This window comes from Nycticebus coucang, chromosome 9, assembly GCF_027406575.1.
Source record: "Nycticebus coucang isolate mNycCou1 chromosome 9, mNycCou1.pri, whole genome shotgun sequence".
In the NCBI taxonomy this organism is placed as follows: domain Eukaryota; kingdom Metazoa; phylum Chordata; class Mammalia; order Primates; family Lorisidae; genus Nycticebus; species Nycticebus coucang.
The window spans coordinates 122,415,235-122,420,340 of NC_069788.1; the positions used below are offsets into that span (position 1 = coordinate 122,415,235).

Genomic DNA, 5,106 nt, shown 5'->3' on the forward strand with positions numbered 1-5,106 from the left:
GTCCTGGTTCAGCACCAAAAAGGAAGAAATCTTTCACCTTTCCTAAATCCCACTTCCCTACTTCAGAAACTAGGTAGGTAAACTAGGACATCTCTAAGGTTCCTTCCAACTCCTAAAATATCACCACTTTTATTCATTTTAAAGATACACAATGATTTAATTGCTTGCATAAGCCATGTTCAGGAAGGGGATGAGAATGGCACATAGTAAGAAAGGCACCTTTTTCAAGGCACCATTAAAAAAGTCATTTCTATTTCAAGACTTCCATTCTGTCTCCTTGGAAAACCTGAAAGAAATTCCTTCTTTTATTCAGTTGCCAACCTTTCTATTGAGGCTTTCATTTCCCTTTTTAAAAAAGAAATAAAAAGTCAGGCTTTGGACACTTAGGAATGAAAGCTGACTTCAGGTGTGCCTCCAGAAGAATGTGAATTACAGCTGCACCTCAGTGTCTTGGCTGAGATTGAAAGAATTTCAGGAAAACGCTTTAAGGCAGCTGATGAAACTAAAAATGTCTAGTGGAGGCTGGAAGAAGTGACAGAAAGAATTAATAATTAAATAATGCAGTGCATTTAGTGATTCTCTATTCTGCAAAAATGTCTTCTCCCAAATAGTATTTCATCCTCATATTAGCTTTTTGAGTAAGGAGGATAGTCCTTTTTAACTGACAGAGTGAATTACATCCAGAAGGATAAGTGACTTGCCTTAATCTCCATATCTAAATGACAGCATAGGTTTAAGCTGCCTGTGGAGCAATGGATCTAGTGACCTCTGAGGTCTCTTCTAACTTGGGGACTCTCCAGAGCCCAGGTTTCCAGCCTCTCAGCTGAGTGTGTGGCCTCCGGCTGAGCATCTACAGAAGACAAAGATCTTCATCGGTCAGCTCCCCTCAGACCAGCAATCCAACAAGGGCCGGGACAGGGGAAGATGGGAGGGCCTACAGGCAAATTAGGCATTGTCACTCTAAACAGGAAAATAATCTAGGGCTACTTTTGTAGGAATCAAGGAGAATCACATTTGCCTTGGCCAAAGCCCCTATTGCTCTCCTGGGTCACCAGAGGACCGACAGTCCTCTGACAGTCCTCTGACAGTCCTCCGACAGTCATCCGACAGTCCTCCGACAGTCCTCCGAGAGTCCTCTGACAGTCCTCCGACAGTCCTCCGACAGTCCTCTGACAGTCCTCTGACAGTCCTTGTTAGAACTAGGTGGATAAACTAGAACATCTCCATCTCCTAAAATATCACCACTTTTATTCATTTTAAAGAAACACAATGTATCTTTTAAGTGAAAAGCAATGTTTTAGAAAGAAACTCAACTGTTTAGGACCCTTAAATTAGGACATAGCCAAACTCAGCATAGTGAATTATTTTATTTTTGGGTTCCTAGAACCACCCTGCCAGTTTCAGGACCAAAGACCAGTTCACAATTGCAAAGATGTGGAAATAACCCAAGTGCCCATCAATCATCAACACATGAGTGGATTAATAAAACGCGGTATATGCATACCAGGGAGTACTACTCAGCTGTAAAAAAGGTTATCTAATTTTTTTCTAACAACCTAGAAACCATTCTTCTAAGTGAACCATCTCAAGAATGGAAAAACACACACCATATGTACTAAGTACTAAATTAGAAGCAGTTGATCAACTCTCTGTGCACATATGGAAGTCAAACTAAATGGAAATCAAGTAGGTGGGAGGGGGGAAGAGGGGTTGGGAAGTTACACCTCACTGGCACCCGGCACACTGGATGCAGGGCACACTTGTAACCTAACTTAAAATGTACAAAAACTAAATTATGTAACCAAAACATGTGCACCCCTGTAATACTCTGAAAAAATATATGTATGCATACAACGCATGCCTTTGATAGGAAATATTTTCTGATAGGCATCATCCTTGTGGTTCTTGAGGCAAAGTATTGGCAAGGCGTATCCAGAGGTAGGGTGAATAGAAGGGAGGGAAGCAGAAGCAGGTACCCAGCTGTTCCTGGACAATATCTCTGCCTCCCTGTGTTCAGTGGGCTGGGAAATCCCTGCCACTTCTCACTCCTGTTTTCCCAGTGTCGGTATCATGTCTGTTTTATGGTTTGCAAATTCTATAGAATGCCTGGCCAATGACTTGTACAGTGGAAAATACACTTTCTGGGTGCTTTCAAATGGAGTACTCCAGTTGTCTCTCACCTCAGTTCCTATGTCAATACTTTGTTTGCTACCACCCAGCAACCACTCTGGGCTTAGTGGTAAGACATTTGCATGTCAGAGAGTGGAAAATAAATGCAACCAAAATTCAGCGGCCTCTACCTCCATGCAATTTTTATGGGTCTAGGGCCTGGAGCCTGCTAAGATCCCCCTTGTAAGGAAGACGATAAGTTGAGGCATCTGGCCTCTCCTACACCCATGAAAGAGGCACATGCCTAGTGGGCCTGTTTGGATTTTGGAGAGAACATATTCCTCTGTAAGTATGTTAGCCTAGTCCATTTACCAAACAACCCAAAAAACTCCTAGTTTTCAGTGGAGCCCACCAGAGGAGAAGGCTTTGCAACAGGTCCTGGTTGCTGTGCAACCTGCTTTGCCACTTGGGCCTGCAGATCCGATGATGTTTAAGGTGTCAGCTGAAGATGGGAATGCTGCTGGGACCCTTTGGGAGGCCGCTAGAAGAGAATCACAATAGAAGACTTTAAGATTTTGGAGCAAGGCCCCACCATCATCTGAAGATAACTGCTGTCCTTTTGAGAGACAGCTCTTGGCCTACTGCTGGACCTTAGTGAAAACTGAATGCTTGACCATGGACCAAGTTACCATGTGACCTGAGCTGCATATCATGAACTGGATGTTATGCGAGTTTACTAATCCAGGAAGTTGGGTGTGAACAGCAGCACTCACCATCAGATGGAAGTGCTGTGTAGATGATAAGGTGCAAGCAGGTCCTGAAGGCACAAGTAAGTTACGTGAAGAAGTAACCCAAAGGTCCATGGTGCCATTTGTGCTACACTGCCTTCTCTCTCCCAGCCAGAAGCTATGGCCTCCTGGGGCATTCTCTATGATCTGTTGGCAGAGGAGAGAAGACCAACACCTGGTTTACAGACACTTCTGCACAATATGCAGGCACCAGCCTAAAGTGGACAGCTGTAGCACTGCGGTTCCTTTTTGGGACATCTCTGATGGACAGAGGTGAAGGGAAATTTTCAGGCAGTTCATCTGGTTGTGCACTTTGCTTGGAAGGTGAAATGATGAGATATGCAGTCATATACTGAGTCATGATCCGTAGCCAATTATTTGGATGGATGGACAGAGACTTGGAAGGAACATGATTGAAAAATTGGGGACAACGAAATTTGGGGAAGAGATATGTGAATGGACTGCCCTGAGAAAAAGATGTGAAAATATTATGTCCTTGTGAATGCTAACCTAAAGGTGACCTCAGCAGAGGAGGAGCTTAATAATCAAGTGAATAGGAGGATCTGTTCTGTAGATGACCTATTCTGTGGACAGCAGTCAGCCTCTTTCCCCAGCCACATTTGTCATCGCCCAATGGGCTCAAGAATAAAGTAGGTATGGGGACAGGGATAGAGGCTATGCATGAGCTCAGCAACATGGAGTCCTGCTCATCAAAGCCAGCCTGGCTATGGCTACCAGAGTCCCCAGCCTGCCAGCGACCTGGAGAGAGGTTGATTACATCGGACTGCTTCCCTCATGGAAGGGGCAACATTTTGCCTTTAATGACATGAATACTTACTCTGAATATGGATTTGCCTCTCCTGCATGCAATGTGTCTGGTAAAACTGTCATCTGTGGACCCATAGAATACCTTATTCACAATCATTCCACACAGCATTGCTTCTGACCAAGGAATTCACTTCATAGCCAAAGAAATGTGGCAATGGGCTCATACTCATGGAATTCACTGGTCTTACCATATTCCCCATCATCCTAAAGTAGCTTGATAGAGAGAATGGCCTTTTGAAGTCACAGTTACAGCACAAGCTAAGTGAACCTATTTTATAGGACTCCAGCAAGGTTCTCCAGAGATATGTTCTGGATCAGTGTCCAATGTGGTTCTCCCATGGCCAGGATTCATTTGTTCGGGGATCCAGAGGTACAAATGGGAGTGGCACCACTTACTATTACCTCTAGTGACCCAGTAATAAAAATTTTATCTCCTGTTCCTGCAATAGTATGTTCTTCTGAGTTAGAGGTCTTAGTCCCAGAGAGAAGAATGCTTCTACCAGGAGATACAACAATGATTCCATTGAACTGAAGGTTAAGACTGCCACCCAGCCACTTTGGACTCCTCATGTCTCTGAGTCAACAGGCTAAGAAGACTGTTACAATGCCCTAAACTTATGAGTAAGGAAAATAACGATTTGGGCTGATGCCCAAATCCTCACTGCTTATGTGAGACAAATTTTTGAGTGGGTAAAGGTCACCCAAAGGTGACCCACCTACTTTGCGGGATGCCTGGGTGCCGCAATCTGCCCAACCCCTTTAAAAAATAACAAGGCTGTTACAGCACTAACTAGAGGGATTGATCTGAACTACAAAGGAGAAATTGGACTGCTACTTCACAGTGGAGGTAAGGAAAGTGTGTCTAGAATAAAGGCAATCCCTTCAGGTGTCTCTTAGTATTACCATGCTCTATGCTTAAAGTCAGTGGAAAACTTCAACCACCCAATCCAGACAAGACTACGAATGGCTTAGACCCTTCAAAAATGGTAACACCAGGGGGAGGAGACAAGATGGCTGACTGAAGCCAGCTTTCCACAGAGGCTCCTGTTCAGAAGGAGAGTTAAAGGACAAAAATTCAGCAAGTAACCTGGTGGATTTGAGCTGCACTAAGAGAGAAGGTTGTAGAACGCACGTCAACCCCGCTGAGGCGAGCTGCGACCACAAGGATACAAACAGAAGGTACAAAATCCATCACCAAGCGGACGGGAGTCCCCTCCCCCATGAGAACGGCTCAGAGTGCCCCACAAACAACCAGGCAGAGTTCAAAGGTCCTCCCACTACACTCCATGGGAGAGACCCTCTAAAAACTGGACCTAACTCCCCTACTGGGGTGCCACGGCATCCTTCTGCCAGGCATAAAACTGTATAAACTGTATATGGT

General features: G+C 44.6%; 1 non-coding gene across 1 annotated transcript; it reads left to right on the plus strand.

Moving 5' to 3' along the window:
• The first annotated feature begins 4,329 nt into the window (after positions 1 to 4,329).
• Positions 4,330 to 4,478, plus strand: LOC128594962 (U12 minor spliceosomal RNA). The gene has a single exon (XR_008382667.1). It is a non-coding gene; the product is annotated as a U12 minor spliceosomal RNA (small nuclear RNA).
• The last annotated feature ends 628 nt before the right edge of the window (positions 4,479 to 5,106 follow it).